Source organism: Ochlerotatus camptorhynchus, unplaced genomic scaffold, assembly GCF_037179485.1.
Source record: "Ochlerotatus camptorhynchus isolate MF236.1 unplaced genomic scaffold, CSIRO-AGI_Acam_v1.1 ptg000222l, whole genome shotgun sequence".
In the NCBI taxonomy this organism is placed as follows: Eukaryota; Metazoa; Arthropoda; class Insecta; order Diptera; family Culicidae; genus Ochlerotatus; species Ochlerotatus camptorhynchus.
This window is the reverse complement of record NW_027040712.1, coordinates 4,574,661-4,602,182: the sequence shown is the minus strand read 5'-3', so window position 1 is coordinate 4,602,182 and position 27,522 is coordinate 4,574,661. Positions and strand designations below refer to the sequence as shown.

Below are 27,522 nucleotides of genomic sequence, written 5' to 3'. Positions count from 1 at the left end.
TACGCCGAAAACAAAGTATCTGTTAGCTGGAGGAACCGAGCTGGATAGGGCTCGCATAGGCAGATAGCGTGACAATCGACGGAGATGAGTTCAAGGTGGTGGATGAATTTGTGTACCTCAGATCATTGGTGACGTCGGATGACAACTGCAGCAGAAAAATTCGTCAGTGTATTATTGCCGGAAGTCGTGCTTACTACGGACACCACAAGACCCTGAGGTCGTTCAAACTTCACCTCCGTACTAAATGTACCATGTACAAGACGCTGATAAGACCGGTAGTTCTCTACGGGCACGAGACGTGGACAATGCTCGAGGAGGACCTGCAAGCACTGGGTGTTTTCGAACGACGAGTGCTTAGGAACATCTTTGGCGCGGTATGTGAGAACGGTGTATGGAGGCGAAGGATGAACCACGAGCTGGCGCAGCTCTATGCCGAACCCTGTATCCAGAAAGTTGCGAAAGCTGTACGGGTACGATGGGCGGGACACGTTTTAAGAATGCCGGAGAACAATCCCGCAAAAATGGTGTTAACCTCGAATCCAGCCGGTACAAGACGAAGAGGAGCACAGCGAGCAAGGTGGTTAGACCAAGTGGAGCAGGATCTTGGAAGTGTGGGACGGTCAAGAAATTGGAGACAAGCAGCCACGGACCGAGTGAATTGGTGTAACATTGTGATGCAGGTGCAATCCTGAGGGATGTCGAACCAGGATAAGTTAGTAAGTAAGTAAGTAGTCAGTTCCATAACATTTATAATATATGAAACACAGCAAAAAATTAATTTTAATATCACATCAAAGTGGATCCACTTCAATCGTGTCGAAAATTTGGTGTAATATTACTTCCCAAAAAGGGCAAAATTATCGTTAATACAGTGCATGAGCTGACATTACGTTGATTTTACTGCATTTGTTTAATACAGAACAGCTGTTGTTAATATATATCAACTATGTTATCAATAAACCATTCACCGTCCATACGAATCACTATAACTATTCAACTACATTCCAATGAATATAATTTGCATCATTACACTTCTTTGACACCTCGTGCTTCGTTTCTCTCTGTTTCTTTAATCGAGTTTGTTTATCACACTATACTCGAACATATGATTTTCCCCTCGATTTTCCAGCCACGTTCCACGCATGCCCATCCAGAGGTTCATCTCTCACAATTTCAATGCCACACCAACGTGCAGCACACACCTCCACTCATTCATAACAAACCGGCATCGCTCGCTGCTGCGATTCGAAAACAGACCGTTGTGGTTGTTTTCCCACTGCGTTCTCTCTCAACTCTCTCATCCCGGACGACCTAGTGGTACACGCATGAGGAAAAGGAAAAACTTGTTGTCATTCTTGAAAGCATCATCACCATCATCGCCATCATCGTTGATCGAACGGAAAACAGAGACCGACGGGGACCAAAACGCAATCAACCTATCCTTTCGAGCGGCAGTCGTCGAGCGCGTTTCGAGTCGGTTGCATGCCACCACGTGGGTCTCCGAACGGATAGATACCTTACTCCGGGGATATTCGTGTAAACATTACGTTAATCTTGTTGTGAGTGAAACGAAGCGATGCATTTGCTACGAAAAGCATCTTTCAACGACCGCAGCGGGGGGATGCAAACAGTTGCAAGTGCAAGCGAGTGCATCTAAACGGAAGCAAGCGTGTAACTAAACACGGCATTCGGGGTGTGTGTGAGTGTGTGCTTGTTGCTGCTGATGATGAAGAGCCTGCTACGTGCAACGCTTAGGAATGAGGAAAATGCAGTTAGCACTACTATAGTGTTGTGGTGGCTTAGCGAGTAGACGAGTGAGCCGGACGTCTGGGAAAACGGGAGGCAGTGGAGAAAAGAAAAATACAACCCGTAGTCCTAGTTGTGGGAGGAAATACTTGTCCACTAAAAGTGACATTTATGTTCCATATAACGTGTGGATAATGATTTAAGTGCTTGTGGCAAGGGCTCATTACGTGGCACTTGAGAGGATCCAGAAATAGGAATAATGTGCAAGGTGGTGTGAAGTGCGAAAGGAAAAAAGTCAAGCAGAAGCAAGCATTTTTCCGTGACAAATGTGCTGAAGTGTGACTGAGTGATACTGGTACGAATTAGTCACCAGGGGATTTGTTGGGTTTTGGATACGGAACTACGCTGCATGCTAGTGGTGTAGTAGCTGCTAGAGTGTTATAGTGGTGATTACGTTTGATGAGGATATATGCCAGCAGCAAGGTAATAATAGATACTGATCTGCCATCGTTTTGTCTAGTTCTGTGCTTAAAGGAGACCTATGAGGTAGGTTTGCCTGATTTGTGGATGTTTCAATTTAAAATGAGTTGTGTCAGGGCTTATTTGCGTTTGCGTCGCTGTATAACAGTGAATTATGGTGTTTTAATATGATTATTAATTAATTTATGGAAATCACGGAATACCTACATTTAGTAAATAAATTGCAAAATATGGAAGCGGTGCTTGGATCAGTGGTAACTTGAGGGTTGTCGCTTTAGTTTGCAAAATAGTTAGAAATTATGCATATGCATATTTATTATATATAATAAATTAGAATATTTAATTAAATTAACATACATGAAAAGACTTTCTGCCATAGGTACGTTCGATTCAGGAAAGCATTTATATGAATATCTTAGAAGATTTCGGGCTTTAACATTGATTAGGCTCAAAGGTCTTTTAAAAAATCTCAAATTAAATGCTAGATAAATTACGTTTTCAGTAAAGATTCATGATATATTGTTTTCAACGTTGTTGAAAAATGTAAACAACTGTAATCCAAAATTAAAATTAAGATTCCTGATTTCAATGTAAATGGGGACCATCTTAATCAGCTTTCCTCAAAAAGAAGCACCATAAAAATTTTAACAACTTTAACAAAATTCCAACCACCTTAAAATAATAGTGTTTGTTTTCGGTTAAATTGCTTATACGGACCACAAGTAAGAGTAGAATTTAATGAAGGCATAAGCGCTTTTTCGTAGCTTTTTTGTCTCCAGGTTTAAAAGATCATCGGTAGTAGAGGCTTCTTCTTGTGTACAGGGCACCACCATGAATATTGAGTTTGAATAAATTCCAGGTCCTATTATATTATTATTATATATTCAATGATAAATATTTAAAACAGGATCAAAACCCAACTGGAAGAAGCAAAGTAACATTGTTTGATTTTTTCTAATGTATGTTTAACGTTTAAAGTGCAATTAACCATTCTATTTTTCCTTTCCAGGAGAGAAAATTATATTAATTATTTATATATTTATTTGTATACTAGTAAATTCTTATTTAATCAGATTCGGAATATGAGTGATGAGGGAGCTTATTGTGTTCACGAGTCCTCCGCTTAGGCTGGATTTATTGATTTAAATCTATATGTTTATTTTCAGCTCTTCGATGATGGCACATTTTTAGATTAATTTTATAATGATTCACTTTTATCAGCCTTCGTTCAGGAAAATACAAAATACAAAAATGAATGATTACAATAGCATGAAAACTGTTAACTGTCCAAATAATAACCTCGATTTTTCTGACTATTGATTTATTTTTAAAGTTTACCAATATTTTTAAAAGCATTCCATATTGCGTTAAACCATTCCATGGTGCATAATAAAGTGTTTGTTTCAATTCCAATAAAATATCAAAAGTTGAAATCAGTTAAATGTACTGAGGTTAACTAAAATCGAGCTTATTTGTATTTTGTAATACTTAATTATTTTACATTCATTATATTTTAACTGTAGACTTTTTTTTTAACTAGTTCGTTTATTTACTAGGCTCAGTCGTGTGTGACACTTTGCGGAGCCAAAATCAGTAATGTTTGATTTACATTTTAACTGGCAGTATTTCTAAGTTAGTATTGGGTACCAATTACTCGTGGCGGGCTCGAGGTTAATAGGTAACAATTTCAATTGGAAGGATCTAGGTAGGAAACTGGTTTCTGAAGCCTCCTTCAGATACTACTCTCGGACGGTTGACCAAATCCTGGCTGGGCAGGGGCAAGTAGCACAGGAACAGGAGGATAATAAGACTGGGACACAATGGCGGGAAATTGTTTGGAAAGGAGGGGATAGTCACATCAAACTCTAACATCAGACAAACAAAGGAATTCGTAGATCGCTTGCATGTAGGGAAGATCACGTGTTCCCAATACATCTCTTACTTCACGGAAGGGTTGTCTACCTCGGGCCACTAGGGTATCCAATAGTCGTGCTCTGGAGGCGTCATTACCCGGGCAGTACCAAACTGCGTGATCGATGTCATCATAACCGGTTCTGCACCTACATATATTGCTGTCAACGAGGTTTATTCTATAGAGATTTGCGTCTAGCGAGTAGTGGTTGGACATAAGTCTTGACATCACTCGAATGAATCCCCGACTTAGAATGGAGGCGAACCAGCCCCAGGCTGAAAGCCTCCCTAATAAAGATAAATAATAATAATAATAATCCCCGACTTACACCCAGACCTTTGAACCACGCTCTCGAAGATACATTTGGAATAATGGAATGTAACTACCGCCCAAGAGAATTATTTGTCTAATCGTTTTGCCAACTTAAAAGAGAGCTCTGACGTACTAATGGGAAAAATTCATCATGTGAAATTCTTCTATCACAAATCTCGCCTTGTTGTGCGCCCACCTTTGCGAGAGAGTCTGCCTTCTCATTGCCTGGGATTGAGCAATGTGAGGGGACCCATACAAAGGTAATCATATATGATCTTTCGACCAGCAAACTCATCTGTTCCCTTACCTTTGAAAGGAAATAAGATGAGTGCCTACCTTGTTTCATCGACCGAATAGCCTCAATCGAACTGAGACTATCCGAGAAGATGAAGTAATGGTCTATGGGCATATCGGAAATCATCCCCAATGCGAAGTTGATTGCTGCTAGCTCAGCAACATAAACGGAACAAGGTGCTTACCACTACACCACCGGCGCCGCTGCAATGTTAATTGTAGCTTTATTTGTTCCGAAATTATTGATAAAAGAAAGTAGTGTTGCTTTCGGCTACGTGGGGCTTTAGGTAGTGATGAAACGTCGCTAAGGCCTGTACTCAAAAAAAAATGCACCAGACAAAAGTGTTCTCCAAAAATTTATTTTAAGTTGGATTTTCTTGAAACATTCAGGGAATGAACTAATACATATGGATTATGTTTTGGCATAATTACTTTATTCAATTTCCTTTCCATCGCTGAAAGCCCGCACCTTTCCCTTAAGACCCCTGATTTCATTTTGTACAATGGTGGAGCCGACCTTTTTGGTCACTTTCATCCATTCTTTCTACAACTCCAGCTGGTTCTTAAACACTTCATTATGGCCCAAAATCTTTCCACCGGACGAATCTCTGGTGAATTTGGGGGGTTGGAGGTTTTTGGTACAAAAACAACATGATTGTCTCTGTACCAATCCAACGTCGATCGCGCGTAATGGCATGATGCCTGATGCCAGATCCGGCCAAAATAATGTCTCGCCTCCGTGGGACCACAGGAAGGACAACAGACGCTTCTGGAGGCACTCGGTGCGGTAAATTTCGCTGTTGATGGTACCTAGGCTATGACTAGTAAATTATTTTTATTTCACATATTTAAAATCTTATTTTATCATTAGAACTATAATTTTCATTTACAGAAAAAAGTTGTCCTGCAGATCCTGAAGGGCCAGAAGGTGTATCAAATAGCAAATCATTGTTATTTACATTTTATTTCATTATAATATACCCAAAAGGATTACCCAGAGAATAAATTGAATATCATCATACATTAGGCCAATGTTTTAAATTGTTTTACCTTTTCAGAGTTTTGCTATTTCAAGAATTATTCATTGATACTTGTTTTTATAACTCTTGTATACTCAAATAACCTCGATTTTATTAATTATATATCGACGAGATGGATCCGGAATTTTGACGTCTGTGTTTTAAGGAAATACCTGCAATGGGTCGAAGAAAGTCTACGAGGAGGCCAGTTGCTGTTGGTTCAGCTTCACATGATTATTTGAGTGAGATCATTCCTTTTTATTTATTTATACAGTAACCCCTCCCTATCGTTAGGAAGTCAATGCAGCTTATCGTTTACCAAAACTAACCCTGCTGCAAACCCTACCCTCTTATCCAACATCCCAGTGATTCCTCGTGGAAGTGCAGAGGATTTCTCGGCTTCCATCAAAGCGAGTGTCACTTCAACACATTCCTACCCATTCCTTTCTTGACCTGCGTTCAGGCGCGGCCGGCGCTGGTATTGCCTAGTTAGAGATCACCAGTTTTTACACATTGAGGATGATTGCTAGTTCCAAGCATCGTCTATTAGTTCTCTGTGTAAGTACAGCTGATCTGGCAATAACAGAGTAGCAACCGTGGGCGGTCAATCATGCTCATTCTCATGCTCTGTTAAATTGCTTATTCGGACCACAGTACATTGATAAATAGTTTAAACTGGCTACGATCTGAAAGGACTCACTCAACTGAAAAAATATCGAAGACGGAAAACTCCTACACACGCTATCTTGGAAGTCTTCATTAATGAGTAAAATTTTACTTATTTTGAAGAAAAGTAGCTTATCTCATGAAATGAGCACAGCAAAAAAAAAATTTTGATATCACATCAAAGTGGATGCACATTAATCGTGTCAAAAATATTGTTATAACATGCCAAAAAGGACAAAATTATCATTAACGCAGTGCATGGACTGACATTACGCTGCTTTTAGTGCATTTGTTTATTTTTGTGGGCATAAAAATTACATGCGATTTTCGACATGATTGAAGTGCATCCTCTTGGATGTAATATTTAAATTATTTTTTTTGTGTGTGTACTCATTAACTGACATAATCCCAAGCCATCGAAACTTCCTCAAAGTACCAAGGCTGCAAAATGCGTGTCGATTCATATTTGACATAACTGGTTCTCATCAATGCGATGACCCATGGTTATGATTCAACCACCAATCAAAAGATATGGCTATCCTATTTTATTTTGAATAGATAGAAACCCAATTGGACCTGTAGTTGGCCAGCCGGAACGGAAAAACCCGGAAAAGTCCCGAGCAAAAAGCGTGCCAATTCATGTTGACTGGTTCTCGGCAATTTGGTTACCACATCTTAAAATTGAGCCACTACTTGAAAGGTATGACTATCTACTTTCAACGGAACAGACAAGGAACCGATTGGAGTTGTGGGTGGCCAATCGGATCGATAAAACCCGTGAAAGGTGGCTCTGTGAAAATTTGGATTCACCGGGAAAATGGTCAATTCCTGAAAGAACACCTAGAAATCCGCGATTTTTTCCTAAATTGCATAACATTATAGCATAGAGGAAATATACCATCACCATATCTATTTTGCAACCAAGTGGTCAGAAAACGGTTCTCTGGATATCCGGACTCACCGGGAAATTAGTCAATTCCAGAAAGTAGACCTAGAGATCCGCAATTTTTTCTAACTTACATATAATCATTAGCAAATATTGCCTTTAGAATACATGGTATGTTAGATTTAAACTTATGGGAACTGACATCGGATGACCTCTAGAAAATTCTCTTAAACAAATTGATGGTGGTTCTGAAAACGACCGTTTTGTCGTGATTGTTGAGAAATGCGGAGCTATTAGGGTGTTCAACACAGACGGGGCTGGCGAGCTGTATGTTGTTTGGAACGAGGGTGACTCGCTTGGCATAGATGACCCACAGCGGCTCACGACGAGCAACTGAATCCGATCAGTAGCGGTGCGGCTTCTTACTCCTCCTTCGATGAATGGACGCTCATGTGGGCTACAACCGCTATTGACAGAATTATAAGTGATGAAAACCTGACTATTTTTCGTGACGCGGTCGATTTTGGTTTTTTGAAATTGCACCCCCAATATGTTGCCGAAAGACGTAATCCTACGTCAAAAAACAAATGCAATCAACGGTTTACAATTTCAAATCCCTTTTTTCTAAAAAATATTTTAATTACCTTTCATTTGATATCGGCCCAGTGGTTCGAACGCTATTGAAAAAAAAATCAATTTTAAAAAAATATCGCGAAGAATTGATTTTTTGGACCACCCTAACATGGAAATGGTCACTCTAATGACAAAATTAAGGAATACGGGTCCAATATTTTGCGATAAGGAACAAAACTACCTTTTTTTTCGAGATTCTGAGAATCACTATATCGTTTTGCTATGGAATGGCTGAACATATATAAAAAATCAGGAATTAAACGTGATCTGTCTGTGTATCTGGCAAGATGACTGAAGAAAATGGAATACTTACAACGCTACTCCCAGGTGCCCACCATTTTTGCTTATTGAGCAGAAGATTGTAGGCTCTATCCTAGGCCACTTTACATTTCGGGTTGGTAGGGTTGAATCCCTGCCGTTTTGAATCAATTTTAGGGTGAAAATCATATCGGCGCCGGTGATGTAGTGGTAAGCGTGATTACCTCTCACTCCAACAGGCCTGGGTTCAATCCCAGTCGGCGCCGCCGGGATGTTCTCAGGCATAACATCTCTGATCACGCCTTCCATCGGAAGGGAAGTAAAGCCGTTAATCCCCGGTTCATGAGTTGATGGGTCGATAGGTAGGGTCCAGGTGTGGGAGCTGCCTTCCTGGCGTCAGTAGCATTGGTGCTCATCAGATCAGATTGGATTCACCCTTTGTATGTGTTAGTGTGCTTTAGCGGTTTGAGTTTATGTATGTATTGGTTATGGTGCAAGGATACCAATACATATACTAAACTCGTGTTTATCTTCTGAAAGGCGGGAAGTATTGTAATCTCGCAGATTTAAATTTAACTATAAAATAATCTGAGAATGTAATGGCATATGTTAATTTCAGATTACAAACAAACTGATACATCACTTATAACGTAAGGGGAGTCTAGGATTTTTTTTACTTTTCGGATTTGGTTTGTTATTTCTTGGATTTGTGAGAAAAAAAAATCTGGGGTCGAAAAATCGTGAAATAGTCTTTCGTAATTAGTGGATGGTCCCTAAATAATAGAAATAAGCATATTGATACTATTGATACATAGAACACCATAACACAATAGTCAAAACTCTTCTCAGAAACCCTTCGAGCTTCTCCTCACTTCTGAATTTTCTTGAAACTTTCCTTTGAATTTTTTTAAATTCTGTTATGCATCATCCTTGGTATTATTTTGAAACTATCTTCTGAATTATCTATAAATTATGTTTGAAAGCCTCTTTGCACCCTCAGCAGAACTCTCGGAATGTTGATTTAAAATAATCATCTATTCTCCTCACAATCAACAACTTTTTTTAGAAGCAGCTAGAAATTCACCTTGAGGTTCCCAACAACCAATTTGAGCTGATTAAAGGCTGAATAAGCTATTTTTTTTAGCAGAAACACTATGCAGTATTCTATCCTCATTGCTATTTTAAATCTGCAGCAATGATTACCGAACGTATCCTATGGCTTTACCCTCCCCACTAACAAACTTTCAACCTTCTGTAGCACTTAAGAGATCGTAGAGTTCTCTGCATCTCTCTTAAGTAAGCATCTAACTAACAATCCTTCCCTGTCCCAGCAGTTGCAAAGACGTGGCCAGGACAGTTATCGATGGTGTGAGATAGTGTTACTTCCATCTAAGAGGTCGAGATCATCCTCCCATCTCAGTCAATACGGTAACGGACGGATGTAGCAATACTGCCAAACAATGGTCTAGGACTTGTACCACCTCCGAATTTGTGCAGCCTTTATGCTTTCGGAACAATATGGGGGAAAATAATATAAATTTATTATAAAGAGAAGCTCTCCTGATTTAGCATTAGTTATGGTTTCTTCCTTAATTGAAATTTGGCAATACAAGGAAATCAGCATCAATAAAACAATAATTTAGAATTATTTACAACATACCTTCGTCTTTTTCATTTCTGGCATCATCATGCACATACTGAACCTTTTCTTCAGTTTCCTCGGTAGTTTTATCACAATCAAAAACACTTGCTTCCGTTTCCATATTCTCAAACAAATCAATATTTTCAATGTACCCGAGTGAGAAGCTCTGCAGTTCCCTGCATGTGGAAGCAGTAAAGATCTCCCATACACTTCTGGAACCAAGTTGTCCCATTGTCGATTCTGAACCTCTGGACTTCATTTGCATCTCTGAGCTTATAATAGCACTCATAATCACTATCATCACTATTGACCGAATATTCTGAATTTGACTTCGAAATCATCCGATGGAAAATCCAAGATCTCTTCAAAATTCTCATCGCTTTCCAGGTCCGGTTCTGAATTACATATCGCCACGCTTTCACATACTGGATTTGTATATTTACGTTTTATAGCTTCGCGTTTTTAAACCGCCTTTTTTGCCTTCGAAAAAATCGGCATTTTAATCTCTGGTTGAAAAGCTTGATAAGCCACGCCCAGGCTACGCAGATCACAATTTTTGTAAACATTAGTCAGCTGGCAGTGCTGCCAAAAGTAAATTTAATATTAAGGCATTATTTATCTTAGTACTCGATATAATCATGTATGAAGTAGGAATGCATTATTATGCATTATAAACCTTCGCAATTAATATTTATTGCAATTTTGACAAAGGTTCTCATGCCACCAGTCTTGGCAAAATCATCAACCAAATGATATTTTTCCGCTCTCATACGTTCTCAATATCACGCGTGATATTGGACCAAAATGTTATGCTTGATATTGATTTTACAAGTTCCTTTGATATTGCGAGACTATTCACAACGTGCAAAAATCTAGCTGAGAGTTGACTCGACACAAAAATGATTCCGTTGCACATCGTTTTCTTAGAAAGAGAAAGTCTAGTTTGCTATCTCTTTTTACTTTTCACCGATGGCAGACACGAAGGGACTGCTGTCAGCCGCTATGGAAGTTTCGGTTGCGTTCGGGTGTAAAGCAAAGCAAAGCTCAAACTCAATCTCACCACAGTTTGGTGAGATTTGCAGCTGGTGAGTTTTGTTAGCTTGATACTCTGAGCTGCGATATCACAGCTTGCAAAATCAACAGCAGTTGCTTGCTTGTTGATTTTTGTCTACGAAAATCAACCGTGATCTTGCGCATTGGTGAGATTTGATTTTTTGATATTTTCTCAACACTGCATGCCACATTCATTTTTGTAATGATGTTTTATTTTGAATTATTTGAAATGATGCTAGCAACCTTGGGAAGCAATATTCTCGCGTTTGATTGATAGTTTGGTCATAAATAGACCCAGCTCGTAAAGCAGTGTATAAGGTAGGAATGTGTTCGGAATCATATTTAAATAGGCAATGAAATTAACATTGTATTTTTGAAGTGTGTTTGTGTAATGTTTCAAGAAGATGTGCATTTGGGACCCAAATCAAAATGACACTGCACCTGAATTAAGATGGGTGGTTTTTTATTATAATAATATAATAAAAAAGGGTTTTGTGAGCTGTATGACAAGGTAAGTGTTTTATGATTTTGTTTATGGTATTTCCTTCTTTCACTGAGAGTCGGAATGATTACAAAATTGGGTGAATACAGTAGTGATTCTCAAACACACAGATACTCGCAAAAATTTTCAACTTGACTTCCGCCTGAAAGCGTTTTAGAGCTCGGTCGAGAATGCCTAAAAGTTGAGGAATATTTTTTGCCACCATACTCGATCCAGATCGAAAATCATGGTTCAAACTTTCGAGGAGATAATTCTGTGCAATTCTCATAGAATTACCTCCTCGAAAGATTCAAGTTTTTGATTCTCTTTTACTAGACACAGGGATAAACCTTGATATTTAAGGAAAATAAGTAATTGTAGTAACAATTCTAGAGAAGGCTACATTAATCCTAGAGGGGGCTGTAGCTCCCCTAGCCTCCAAAGGTAGGGTAACTGATGATGGTTGGACCTATTTAGGCCGGTTTCACACGACGTCAATATTCATGACGTATTTTTTTTTATGAATTCAACATATAATTATGAAAAATGCGTGATTAGGGGAAAGATCTACCTTTCTTGTTTCTAATAATAACATAAAAAGTTAAATATTATGAACAAATGATTTTATAAAACGTTTTTATTCAGCAAAGAATTATGATCTTGGTTGGACCTAAAAAATGATGATGGTTGGACCTATTTTTGCAAATGCTAGTTTAGCCCATATTTGTTCAAAAACTTTGTTTAGAGCTTATTGGTATCATGAAAAAACTCTTATTATACAGTTTTTATGAATTTGCTATTTAAAAAAATCAAGAAATTTGAGTTTAACTTCGTTTTTAAAAAAAAGTTCACTTTCCACGCATTAGCTATTCATCAGGGCTCATTTTCTCGGGAATCATTGATCCAATTTGGAAATTTTTTTAACGTCAAACTATAGGTATTGTGGTCCCATTGTAAGCTATGGAATATTTTTGGAATCGGTCAACTGGTTCCAGAGATATAGCCGGAACAAGTTCCAGGGTATATGGAACATGGACCTAATTTTGACATGGAAGGAATAACACCTATCATGCAACACTTTTCATAACTTCCAAATTCGATAACAAGATCAATAACAAAATTGAGTGCCTTGGACCACATTGGCCTCTTCCGGGCCTGTTCTGGGTGCCCCCGGGGAATTTAGGGGCTTAAAATGACAGAATATCAGAACTTAATTCCGGTTTTAAAGTTTTTTTTTCAACTAGGAGTTTTTTTCGGAAATTAGTTTCAGATAGCAATTTTTAGTTTGTTAACATTTTATTTCAAGTTAATTCACACACAAAAGTAGTATGTGAAGTGCTTAATGTAAATTCATATTAACAGATTCTTTCGGCGCTTCCGTGGTAGTTCGGAAATCGGTGGTTACCCTTTCAGCCAACCTGACGATGGAATTCCTCCTTTAAATTTACGCCCAACTAGTGACGCAAGGTCTTTAGCAGCTTCCAAGATCTTTTTGGCCGTCTTGGGACTGCCAGAAGCAGCGCACATATAAACCCAATCCCCTAGCTGGTTCTCCAAATCAACACTCAACACTATTTCCCTTCCATATTTCTTGCCGTGGCTTCCCTTAATTTTTGCGTCGTTTTCGGAATATTGTACCTTTTCTGTGCCTGATACGCGGTAAGTGATTTATTTCTTACTAAAAGAAAAGGCTCTTGAAGATTCTCGACCGTATAACTCTTTTCTTTAGCCATTTTTTCAATCGAAGAAAATAATCACTCGGAAAAAACGAAATCGAATTTCAAATCAGCTGCGCATGAAGGATGTAGACAAACCGAAGCGCACCTAGCGGCCGTCTTAGGAAACACATAGGTCCAACCATCATCATGTGTAGGTCCAACCATGATCATATTTATCTATTCGAATTTCGTCAATTATTCAAACATTTTAGTGAAACCAATGGATAAATGGCATACTAACGTGTTGTTTACACCTTAAAGCAGTATTTTACTGCATGAAAATAAAAATAAATGTGAAAAATATTACCTTTTTGTATGTTTGAAAGTAAGGCATGATGACGAGCTAATGCGTGAAAAGTGAACTGTTTTGAAAACACATTGAGACTCAATTGCTTTGAAGTGTTTTCAATAAAACACCCATGCAAATTGAAGAAAAAGAGTTTTTTATGATAGTAAAGTGATCTTTGAAAATAAAAACTTAGCGAAGATTGACTAAACTAGCGATTGAAAAATAGGTCCAACCATCATCAGTTTTTGGATAGGTCCAACCAGAATCAATTGCCCTACTCCAATGCATCGATGTCGCCAGGATTGACAATCGTTATTCGTAATGGCTTGATGTTATGTAAGGAGCTCAGTAAAATGTCACAAATGCTCCATGTGGGCTTGAAAACATTCTTGAGTCCTGCCAGGAACATCATTTTCATTTGAATAGCTTCATGTTGCTGAGTTTGAACGATTGCCGTTGATAATTGTTTGTTGTGATGTTTGGGGCTCGGTAGCCTGGTGGCGTCCGTTTTTGCTAAGATCGTGGGTTTTGCCCTAGGCCCCTTTACACTGATAGGGTCGCATCATTGGCATCAAAAGATCGAAAATTTTATTCGTATGAATTTCGAAAAACTATACATTATATCAAAACCACGATTGCATCAATTATTAAGTTGCATCCAGATCCAACAAAATTTCCGATCATTTAACCTTTGTTGGGACTCAGAAGCACGGTCTCAAAAACAACATGGCGTGATCCTATGCACCTACCTGACTACACCGCTCGTTGTGCATTGATAAACTTAGAAACGTTAAATGAAAGGCGTAAAATGATTCAGCAACTATTCATTTTCGACCTACATGGCGGAAACATCGATTGTCCTCAATTGCTCCAGGAAATTTCTCTCTATGTACCACCGCGGCAACTAAGGAGATCTCCTCTCATTGCTGTACCGGCACATAGAACCGTCTATGGTCAGAACAATCCACTAAATTCCTGCTTGAAAGCCTTCAACGACGTTGGTGTTCATTACGATTTTACTATTTCTAAGAATGTTTTTAAAAATAGAATTAAGAATATGTAGAGTAGTCTGTAAGATTCAATCGAAGACGAAACAACAATAAATAAACAAAGGTTACTCTAATATTACTTTCTCACTTCCACTTGATTGCAAACACGTAGAGTCACTGAAACATATACAATAAGAACGGACGATCACTCCCAGGCCCACTCAGTAGATTCGTTGTGCCATTCCACCGATTGCTATCAATTACCGAGAAGCATTCATTTATAAGTGCAGTCAGTCTAAGCGAAGTCAAGCTGAAATCGTTCATATCTTCTAGATATAAAGGGTGAAGGATAGGGTTAACTACCCCATTTCCGGCCTATTAAGCACAACCCGCACTTAGTATTTCTTAATCTAGTGCATTTTAACATCAAACGGAATATTATTATTACTGATGGCTTCCAAATTTATTTACCTTTCCGTATGTACCGTAGGATTTGATAAAGAGATACCAATCGTTGCGACATTGTCAAAAGTCTAACACTGCTTCTTGACGCCAAACTCGGCCTACGGATTCTAAACTCGGCCTAACGCATTGAAACGCCAATGAAACGAAAATGAATTCACTTCGGCCTATCGGATGCAGATAAAAATTGATTCGGTCGGAGCGCTTCTTTTGTTTTTAGGAATAATGGGTGCAAACCTTCATATCACGCGTTCTCATTGACTTCGTTCCGTAGCTTATTAACTAAAGTATCGTACCAAACGTATAATTGACTTGTTAACTCTGAAATCATGGATTTGTTTGATGTTTTCTGCTCGCGATTAGGCCGAAGTAGTTCTCTACCCTACTTAAAAAAATCTTGTTTTCGATACGTAATAACTCTATGGCTTAGTTTTAATTTCAATTCTAATTAAATCCATCTAATAAAATAGAATATTCAGGTCAGGGATATGAAAATCTCAATTTATTGAAATGCGTACCCAAGCCTCAAAGAAAATCCAAATCAAAGCACAATTTCTTATGTCTGAACGCTTTCTTTCACATGAATTATTTTGACACAATTTCATACTTCAGTAGACGTATTAAAATGTCATGTTCCTTCACAGCTGCTGCAATAATTTCTCTTTCCCATTTCTTTTTTGTTTAGATCATTTTCCCGCAGAAGGAAAAAAAAAGCTGAAACGTCCTCATCTGCATGCGCAATCAAGTGCAACATCAAACCATTTCTGGCGGAGCAGCCAGAACATTGTGAATGACAATACAATAATCGTAATCATCAACTGAAGACTTTGATGACACGAGCAACGAACGAATGGAAACTCTGTTTTTCAGATCTTGTACATTAATCTCACTCGAGATCAAATACACTGTGTAGATCAAAGTGAAACGAAATTCACCCATTTCTCTCAGTTCCATAAGGTGGCGGAAAACTATCGCTAACGTGAAATATTGCGGCGTTAAGTGTCGTTCGGTGGTGCAATCATTCTCCGACGGAAATTGCGTAATTTCGTAACTTCATAATTCAGTGCAAAAGTGTATAAGCTCTCCTCGGTGTGCGTCTGTATCTATCTGACTAGGCTTTCGGTCGAAAATAATAAATATTTACATGGTACAACATAATTCCGACCATAATCCGACCTACACACTTCATCAGGCTGGTAAACAGCACATGGATAGATTTGCGTGATTCCCATCGTGTCGAGGTGAACAGTCAACAACGAAGACTGCTCCATCCGGTTTCCATCGCTTCTGGTGGATGTAAGTTGGCAATTATTAATCAACCGTAAATGTGTGTGGAGTGTCTACGACGACGGCGTTTGTTTCCGGGATTACCGAACCGGCAAAAGATCACGGTTCCACTTCGTAAATAGCGTATTCCTTTTCGAAGCCATTATCGCGGAGGACAGCTGGAGTGAACTGAGCACAGGTGAGAGCATGATGATTGTGCAATTACTACAACACATTGAGCCATTTAAATGAATAATGACATCGACGAAGAGAGAGTGACACAGAGAGTCCCAGTTGGCAGTTTGTCCTTCCGGATGCCGTTTCGTTCATGTGATTTAATGGACCTAGTACTCTTAAGTTACATAATTATTAACCTGTATGCTACGAGCAATGGAAGCCGTAATCGAGGAAAACTGTTTGCTATTCACACTTTAAGATGTACATGTACCTACCAATGAAAATGGTATGTTGATTTGGGATATGCTTAAGTACATGTGACATCAATGTCACGTTTGAGTGACACGTAGCAGCTGATTTCACCTGCTCTACCACTTTGCATTTTCAGGGGCACGAACTGCATCATCGTAAGCCTAGCAGATCTGAAAATTTAGCTCAACGCTTTTGCAGCAAACATTGAGTAATACTTTCAGCTTCGTAGCTAGTATTAAGTAGATCGTAAATTGTATGCCACCAGATTGGGGGTGAGTTGAATCAACTCACTTGAACCGTGTATTACTGGCATAAGAAAAGGCGTCCGTGAATCATGGCCCTAATTTCAATAGAGATACCAGAAACACCATCACAGCAAATCATAAAAATTACTACAGTCAACTCTCCCTTACTCGATATTTTAGGGACCATCGACTTTGTTTACAGAACACCAGAAAAATATCATTGTTTCTAAATTCCTTCACATAATCAAAAACTATATTTTTTTTAAAATATGAATTAGCCAAGTGGAATATTTTGTTAAGATTTCTTGACTAAAAATCACAAAATCTATTGAATAGAGCACAATTACGCCAAATTTCCTATCGCAATGAAATGTTTTACTGCTTTCGCTTTATCTTAAAATTAAAAAAATATATACATTATTGCATCGAGAGGTGAAAATACATGGAAAAATTAATCAGAACATATCGAGTAAAAGAGGTATCGAGTCAGAGAATTATCGAAGAGAGCAATGCTTGCTATATAGAAGGAACTTTGAATTTCATCGAGCTAGGGAGAATATCGGGATACAGAATATCAAGTAAGGGAGAGATTTCTGTATCCCATCAAGGACGATGCACTTCAACCACATCGAAAATATGGTGCATTAGTAAATGCCACGAAAAGAAAAAAAATATTCGGGCTGCGAATGTATGGAAATTAGGGTAAATCAGCCTATTATGAACTACCTAGTAGCTATTTATTCCATTTATGCAAAATTAATGACCTATATATTATTATTTCACCAGTGTTTTCAATAAGATGCAAGTTTATATTTTATTTAGTGTGATTAATAAGTCAAATAAATAAATTACTTTATTTTAGCCACGAAAATCTGCGTTATAAATTGAAGTCATCAATAACATTTTTGAAATATCCGCGGTCCACCATAGGATTGTTTACATCCCATGAAGAATCGTCCAGAATAAAATCACGTTTAACATAATAATTCAGCTAACAAAGAAGGTAATATCAAAATATGGGCTTGACTTATATATAATTCAATCTTAACACAGGAAAAAACGATGTTCGGCCATTTGGCCAAATGCCGTTTGGCAACATGACGTTTTGCCGAACGGTGTTTGGTCGAATGTAATTTGACCGAATAGATAATTTTGCAGAATTCTGGAGAAGATTTCATAAATTTTCGAACAATAATAGCTTCCTGAATTGAAGTTCGGTATGGTTCTATTTGTTATGTCATTTTGAGATTCAAAACTCCTAGCTTACTGGAATTTTACGGTGCGAGACTTAAAAAATCCATGATGCAATAATATTATCACTAACAATTTTAATATTTTAGACATGCTGAAGATTGCAAAATTTTCAAAATGGTGCATTGTGAATCAATCAAAATAGTGTGTTCGGAATAGTTAAACTATTCTTTTATACATGAGTTATTTCATTAATTTACGTCATTGGCACGGATTTTAATATTTTCGATATTTTTGACAATCCGATAACTTTGGAAAATATAGGGGAAATGACGGCTTCGGCATGCCAGACTATTTTCGGCAACCCAAATTGAAACACTATTTTCACTGGATTTCCTTACGAAAACACTCCGCTAATGCATGCAAACGATTCTTTATGCTTTCAGCTTCAATTTGACTATATTTTTACCACTGAGAAAAAGCAATCTAGCAAGGTTTTCTTGAAATGAAACACACGCACTACAAATTGTAGCTGATTTCGAGTTGCCGATAATAGAACAGCAGATTTACATGCAGTTCAAATGGAACGGTTGCCGAAGAAAAACTGGTTGCCGACAATACTCGCTCTCACTAGAGAAGATTGGAGCTTTGTAAAAGCGTTTCAAAACAGTTTTTGACAATTCTTTCGACTGAAATTGTTAGAGCAGCTGGCAGCAAAAGATTGTAAACAAACCAATACTGCATATGTGTGCGTTCCTTAGAGAAAAAGGCTATAGAAAGAAGGTCGCTGCTTAGGTTGCCGAGAATACGTAAATTTCCCTACGAGATTAAACGATTCAAATACATGAAAAAAAAATATGATAATTTTAGGAGATGAGCAATTGGGGACGGCGTAGTGCAGTGGGTAATGTTTATACAGTGTATCTCAAAATTGAGCGTACAGCTGTCCTTCAATATTAGAAAAACGGTTCTAAAAACACAAGTTATAACGAATCGCCTCTAAATTTTTGGTTACTAAGTCATCAAACATTTATCAATTATTGGTAAAGTATTGGTCATTGGTGGTTTCATTTTCAGCAACCTCAGCTTCGTGAGGGCTGATGATTTTTTGTCCGAGATTGTGAGAGCTGACGAAATGTTGACCTATCGCGGCACCCTTCTCTTCAGGTGTTATCAGGTTTACCACTGAACCGTCGGGACCATTCAGTGGAGCCAGCATTGGAATGGGCCCCGGTTTAGTTTTGAGGACTTTTGTTAGTTTCCAAAAGGGTTTTGCACAATCTGGGAGGGAACGGATTTTTCTTTTGGCAAATTCTTATTTCTGAGTTCCACCACTTTGGCTTTGATATGTTTGGTTAGATGGTTGGAATGGGTCTTCAAGGTAGGCAGTCCAGTTCTTTGTTACTGCCTACGCGTGGCGTTACGGAGTCTGATTAGGCTTTTAGTATTCTGATCAAGGTTCAGGGAATAACTCACCCTTCTGGAAGCTGACAGGTGTTGTTCCCGGGCATTGGATATCGTTTCCTCGACGGCGTACAGAGATCTATCGATGTCATCAGTCGTCTCCAGTGGAACACCGAAATCGATGGCTTACCCGACGGTAATTCCGAGGGGAAGCATAAAATCGATTAACGGAGGAGCCAACCACAGCCACCACCGAAAAGTGGTCCAAGCTTAACTCTTAGTGAGCTTGGGAGATGTTCTCCATGTTGCTGACGAATATCTCGATGATGGAGAGCACGCCGGAACGGCTCAACCGGGTGGGAGCGTCCGCGATAGTATAGATAGTGTCCCAAGTAACACACAAAACATCTTTCTGAAAAAGAATTAGAACGACTTGTTGTATTAATGTATTATAAGTGATGCATAAAACATCCTATGTTTTACATGAGGTTTATCTAATCTAATCTTATATAATCTAATCTAATCTAATCTAATCTAATCTAATCTAATCTAATCTAATCTAATCTAATCTAATACAAACGCAGCCAGTACGAGAAAGCATCCTGGAAAATGATTAGGTTAGATGAGGTCTATTCATTTTTCTTGTCTAATTGATGTTTACAGCATATCTGAGATATGATATAAACATCAAAACGGCCAGGCCTACTGCGTTGTATTTGCCGCAAAGATGATTCTTGGAAATAAATGGGAACATTTCTTGAATCTACAGGGGTGGAAGGATGCGTTTACATACCGTACCAAACGCTCCGAGTTACTGTGTGTAGTTGTGTGTAATGTGTAAATATTTGTACAATATTGAAGAATCATGAAATAATGCAATGGAAGGATCTTACCCAATTTTTTCCTATGTTGGTAATGATTCTTTTGCGCTGAAAAGTTTCGTTGGATGCATCCGCTCCTTGTTTATCATGGGGTTTGGAATGCAGTTCCTCGTCATTGCTCGTGGTTATGTTTAGTGATGTGATTATTTCTTTCACTAGAAACTACTACCCCTGGCTGATCCACCAGCCTTGCATCGAGCTGAAACCGCAAGCAAGCAAATCAATTCTAGATAGAGCTGGAATTAGAGCCTAACAGCTTTTGTAAACAATGACTTCTCTTGATGATTTCTAGAAATTCAAGGCTCGCCCACGCAAACCAACATCCTCATCGGGTAGGGAAAGACTTCCACTATCCGATGCATTGCAATGTTTCTAATTTACTATCCAATTTATTTGCCGCTGGTTTTTATGATGTTATGTTATGACCTTTGGAGTCATTCAAACAATCGCATCGTTCAACATTTTTATGAATTAAAATAAATTTAGCGAGGGTTCACTTTTACCCCTTACTCCCCTATAAAGTGTACCCCATATTCCCCTAATATCTTATGAACTGTTGTTTAAAGACATAGTATTCTAAAACCATGCATAAAGTGCTTATGTTTTACGAAAAATAGAGCTGTGAAAAAAACATTTCCTCCAAAAAGTAGGGGAAAATGGGGTAAAATGGTCCAAAACACATACCTACAAGGCTGTCCGGTCTATGGGACTACGTGCAATCGATTCCCCGGACGATTTCCTTTCGGAAAAGTTGTTTTTCATGGCCGGAATTCAGCGTGCTGTTGAGATATTGAATTTTGGGTAATTTTGGACCCATTTTTGACCATAGTGCATTGGGTGGGTCCCACTTCATCAGGATGTTGAACAGGACGCAGATGCCCTGGAGGTCCATCAAACTTTTCGAGTTCTTCTCACCGCGGATCAACTATAGCTGGTCGCGGTACTTGTAGCCCTAGTTGTGGTGTGCCATCTTGTGAATTTGGACCGGCTTCAGTCCATTAGGAGTACACGACGTTAAGCATACGGACGTTAGGCATACGGACGTTAGGCATACGGACGTTAGGCATACGGACGTTAGGCATACGGACGTTAGGCATACGGACGTTAGGCATACGGAAGTTAGGCATACGGACGTTAGGCATACGGACGTTAGGCATAATGTACGATAGGCATAATGGACGTTGAGCATAAAAACGTTAGGCATAATGGACGTTAGGCATAATGGACGTTAGGCATGATAGGCGTTAGGCATAATCTACCCGATGAATTCCAGAAGGATGATAATGGGGACCGTCTATTGATTGCTGACTTCGGTGACAATAATGAAAGAGCCTTAATTTTTGGAGCTCATGAAAACTTGCGACGACTTGGACAGGCAAAGTATTGGGTTACAGATGGTACGTTTGCCACAGTTCCTGGTTTGTTTCGGTAACTCGTCACTGTTCATGGAAGTATCGCTCCCTCACATCAGCAGACGGTTCCGCTAGTTTTCATTCTGATGACAACAAAAACAGAAGCGTTGTATCGAAAAGTATGGTAGGAAATCCTGGAAGCAGCAGGTATGTTTTTTTTTTTGTTATTGAATGAAAAACCACAGAATCCACCATTCTTCATTTCATGAGCTGTTCTTTGGCATCATATTTTATTCAACCTTAGCCAAATTTTTGTTATTGAATGAAAAATCACAGAATTCACCTTTCTTTATTTCATGAGCTGTTCTTTGAGGAAAACCTTTTATTCTTTGACAATTGCAATATGTATGTAAGAATATATTACAACAAATGTGTGATTTTTTTTATTTCTTAATGCAATTGATTTCAAGATATAGTTCAAAACTATGCTCAGTTTTCATTGCCAGATTACTTAACCGCTATCGCTACTAATCTTGGATCTAAGTAAATATGTCGAAACAGGTTTCTAGAGTTGCACAGCAGCAAGGTATTTTATGCCTAACGTCCATTATGCTTAACGTATATTATGCCTAACTTCCATTATGCCTAATGACTTTATGCCTAACGTCCATTATGCCTAACGTCCGTATGCCTAACGTCCATCAGAAAGCGAAAGTCTTCTCCTACCCGATGGTGATGTTGATTTGCGTGAGCGAGCTTTGACCTTCTAGTAATCACCAAGAGAAGTCATTGTTTACAAAAGCTGTTACACCCTAATTCCAACTCTATCTAGAATTGTATAATGGCATTCTTTGGTCCGGGAATTGGCTTCGTTGTCTGGAGTTTGTTTGCTTGTTTTGTTTGTTTGTTTTGTGGCTTTATTGACGCTCGTATATGTCGTCACTCTTAGAGTACCTAAATTTACATGATTTTTTCTAAGTGCTTCTAAGTGCATCTATATGCTCGGACATATAGAAAATCTGAAACATTCATCTATAATTTAACGGGAAAACACACCACCCCGATTTTTTTTTAAACTGTTCTTCGTTCATATAACTATAAACCGAAGACAACATATCAAGAGATATGTATGAGAAAATTGAAGAGTTGCTAGTCTTTTTGACATGTTGTCTTCGCATAAACTCTACTTGTGGGCAAAATTTAATAAAATTCTTCAGCTCTAACCTGTCCGATAGCAAAAATAAGTCCTCAATTTTGTTTTAAATTTCGATAGACTTTTCTGGTACTTCACTCAAATTTTTATTTAATATTGAATTTCTCCGTAAGTGGTCACCTAAAGGGTCCATGAAAGGTAAATTTATCCCATACGGAATTGATCTCATCGATGAAAATTTATGTATCATGTTTGTATGATTTTCGTTTGATGCGTCATTACATTCGTATTTCGGTGCGTTCTAGGATACTGCGATCACGCTGTTGAAATATTTGTTTTGTTGTGGACTTTTCCTTCACTACCTGGTTTATGAATTCAGTCCTTCCGTACATTGGAACATAGAAAATGGGCAAGGGTCATGATAATTAATTCAGAAGAAAAATGATGAAAAACTGAATGAAATTATACCCATATCCTGTAATCGTATTTCAAATATTTCAAATATTTCAAACAGGATGTAGAAATATGCAATATAAATCATAATCCTAAATGGAATACATGGTTCTTATAACAGTTAGGAGGGGTGACACCCAGATCAACCACCGAGAGAACCCCCAGTCACGCTGTGCTACTGTACAGAAGATTTATTTTTGCATAAAAATTGAACAGAATGTATTGGGTAGGGTATTGAAATTATGGTGCCTAATCCATTACTACCCAAAACACTCCCACTCCTTAATCGAGTAAAACCAATAATGACAATACACTACATTCTATACAACATGGAACAACATGACCGCATTTAGGTTTTTTTCATTGTAATCGTTATGTTGACCTGAGGTGAGACTTTTCGTCGTTCATTCTGGACTTCAGTATACAACAAAACGCTCAATGGCGGCAATCAGCTAAACCCGATTTACACGTGACTATTGCCACTGAATAGTACCTACATACCATAGAATAATGGAAAGGTGGAAATTTACCGCCACATGGTGACATCGTCACAATGGAAGGCATTCATTGTATTTGAGCAAACATGTCCACCACCCGACCCGCTACGTTTCTACTTTCCACCCCAATACCACTAACCAGGTCAGTATTTTTCTTTTCCGATCCATAAATTCCGCCGATCGATGATGGTGAGAAATGCGTGCTGTTGAACCTAGAAAAATGGGTGAGTGGGATTCACAACAAAAACCAGTAGGGTAGGACTGTATAAAACGCCCCACCGGGGCAAAACGCCCCCTTTGAATTTCCACGAATCTAGGATTAAGGGGGTATTCCCAATCTTTTGCCTTTTTTCGGCCTGTTTTTCAATTATTTTTTTTTTTCAAGGAAAATGAATAGTAATGCGCCTAACTCTTTGGGATTCTTGTTTATTGAACATTAAAGTTTACAAATAAAAAATTTTCGACATAAAAAAAGACATTATTGACGTCACAAAATGGCGGCAAACAGACCCCTGTTCGCCGCAAACGCCTGGACGGGCGAAGACTTTTCTCTGGAACGGCTTCATCTGAAACAGATTTCGTGATGAAATTAATAATCTGCATAAGATTCTCTGGAGCTTCTCCCGTTGGCAGCAACAAATCTTGCAAATTAACAAAATGGCGGCCATATGAAAAAACAGGCGATTTTTAGCCCGCTTTTTTGCAGCTTTAAGGTGCTTCAAACAATGTTAAATGTTAATATTTTTGGCTGAAAGTGGGAGAAGCTCCAAAGAATTTAATAAGGAACAAAATGCGCAAAGATTCAAGTCAATATCTCTTATAGTTTCTGAGAAAAATCTTCGCCCGATAAAAAAAATGTGGTTTCGAGAAAAACGCGTTTAAAGTTTTGACTTTAGTTAAAACCATTTGGGGGTTCTTACCATTAGTCAGCTATGCCTGGACACCGAATTCGCTGATCGGAAAACGGCTTGGGGGGATGAAAGTATATAGTCTAAAGTACAAAAAACGTGAAAAAAAAAATTTGATTTTTTGGAAAAAAAGATCGGGAATACCCCTTTAATATAAATGAGCAGCTCCACGCCAAATGACGAATGGATCTGAATCGACCTTGCATGAAACTTTGCACAATTGTTTGTTAAGGTCAATTATTCACATTTAGCAAACTTCAAAATGGCGTATTCGAAATTTTTCAACAAATCATATCTCGTAAACGTCACTTCCATTCAAAATTACGTTTGGGATAAAGGATTAGGAAAAGAGTAGAATAGTCTGTGCCTAGGGACCACGAACGGAAGGTTGACGTAGGACCGCGATTGGTCGGTACGATTGTTTTTGCGCTTAGTTATTTTAGTTGATAAAAATCTATAAATTTAAATATTGCAAATGGTGACCGCTTGTGTGAAAAGGAACGAATCAATATACGAAGTGGAATGGATACCGACAGTAAGAGCAAAACCGTTAAGGAAGGTTACCGTGTAGGAAATTAATGATTATTATAACCGTAAAGCGGGGTAACTTTGATAGTTTTTTTTTAAGATTCTAAATATCACAACAATTAATGTTCTCTATATATTATTATTTTAAAACAAGTACTGAGAATCCTATAGTCAATTCGTTAGTAGCATGTTTAACGGAAATTACCCAAGTAACCAAAAGTTCCGCATTCAACGATAAAACTCACATCCAAGTTCCATAAAGTTCAAATAAAGTTTGAACAGAACCTTCAAGTTTCATAAAGTTCGAATAAAGTTCTGACAGAACTTTCAAGCTCCATAAAGTTCAAATAATAAACTTTAAAGTTTCTTAAATGGTCCATCACAGCCTACATGAAGCAATCCGCACAAGTCTTTTTTAGGAACAAAAATAATTGTACGTGAATATGAAATGATCAGTGGCTCAAATAAATAATAATTATTATATTTATGCAGTGCATCAATATTCCATCCAAACATAAATGCAATTTGAGAGCAATTTCCTAGATTCGAACCCGTGTATTTGGCATGCGATCTCCGAATGCTAACCACTGCTCCACAAGTGTGTTGGAACACCATGCGGGCAAACACCAATTAAAAATTCATCAAAGTGTTTTGTTTTGTATTCAAGTCAGTCAGCTGGCACTGAAAACTCCAACAGTAGGCGGGACAACAGCTCAATTTAATATATCTCAGATGACGTAGCGGTTCGTGCTGGGGTTCTCACGCAGAGAAGGACTGGGTTTAATTCTTCAAACAGCTCCAATACTACTACTAATACTGATAAACCAATGTAGTTCATACTTGCCTTTAGAAATAACTTTCAAGAAGACCTGACTTTATAGTAAACTTTCATAAAAGTAAATTTTCCGTCGAATGGTATATTGCATGATATATTTTCCATTAATCGTTTGAAGAAATATGCATTTGAAAACTTCCCCCATTTTCGTTACTACACACTTAGAAATAACTACTTTTACACGGAAGGTAATGCATATTGGACGTAAATCGTAGAACATAAACAAACATTTCATGTAAAATTAAGTGTTCTCAAACCGAAACATCAGCTAGTCCACGAAGAGAACGTTTGATTGAATTGATTTTCACGTTTTTTTCAACTGATTCTTATGTCAAAAGGCCTGCTTACATGTGTCGGTCTCAGAGAACCGAAATTTACATGACTTTTTAGTAGTGTGTAGCTTCATGTTCGATTTCGTACTGTGACCCCCAGTATAGTGAAGAAAGACGCAGTTTTACGTCGAAAATCCTTTCTGTAAAATTTTCATAAAGGATTCAAAGCAAATTTCCTCACTTTTAATATGGCATCCAAACCTATATCTATATATATAAAAATGAATTTCTGTCTGTCTGTCTGTCTGTCTGACCCTTATAGACTCGGAAACTACTGAAACGATCGGCGTGAAAATTTGGATGCAAGAGTTTTTGAGGCAGGGAAAGGTTCTTATGATGGTTTGGGACCTCTCCCTCTCTGTAAAAGGGGGCTCCCATACAAATAAAACTGAAATTTCTGCATAACTCAAGAACTAATCAAGCAAATGGAACCAAATGTGTCATGTGAAGGTCGTAGGGGGTATCCCCTTACATAAGAGGGGGGGGGGGTACGTATAATATAGCATGCTTTTTGTTTTTAATTGGTGCATAAACTCAAGCTAATATTGAATACCGAGCAAGGCCGAACACACTCAGCTAGTAATTTATATAGTATTCTTAAAGCCCGAGATATTTTTATTTTAGTAAACAAACTTTTATGAGGTGAAATTTAATTTTTAGCTGCATTTAGTAACCTATCCTACTGAGATTTTTTTCGACTACATTTTTGGATGCAGCGTACGATTTTACATAGGCAATGACCATCAGCGTACAAAGTTCGAATATGCTGTAAACTAGTTTAAAAGAATAAAAAATAAAACAACATAAAAAACCTAAAACAAAAATTCTTATTTTGGCCAGATTTTTGTTCTCGGAACTCCTCTGTGCGTCGTCAAAAATGGTACAGGCTTAGAAAGCTCTCAATACACAACTGTGGAAGTGCTAAAAAAAACTCTAAGTTGAGAACCGGTGTCAAGTCCCAGTAGGGACGCAATAAGACCAAAGCAGAAGAATGGCTAATAAAATGATTATAACTTATTTCTAATTCTCAAAGTAACGGATATGCGAGATTGTTGCATTAATTAAATAGAAAACGGTAGAAATCTAGCCGGTTTTTCTTAAGGGGGCGTATTGTACCTGTTTACCTTACCACTACTGCCACCGGTGCCATTGGTTATGGTGAATCGAATCCGTCGACCGTCGTCTTTTTCCGCTGTCAGAAGTTTGTT

At 38.2% G+C, this 27,522-nt stretch overlaps 1 protein-coding gene across 1 annotated transcript in view; it reads left to right on the top strand.

Moving 5' to 3' along the window:
* Positions 1-1,472: 1,472 nt before the first annotated feature.
* LOC135703878 (uncharacterized) overlaps positions 1,473-27,522 on the top strand; it is a 325,488-nt gene continuing 299,438 nt past the window's right edge. Inside the window, exons 1-2 of the mRNA XM_065225239.1 lie at positions 1,473-2,229; positions 15,526-16,305. The gene's annotated coding sequence lies outside the window, so the exon portion shown is untranslated. The remainder of the gene's footprint in view (positions 2,230-15,525; positions 16,306-27,522) is intronic.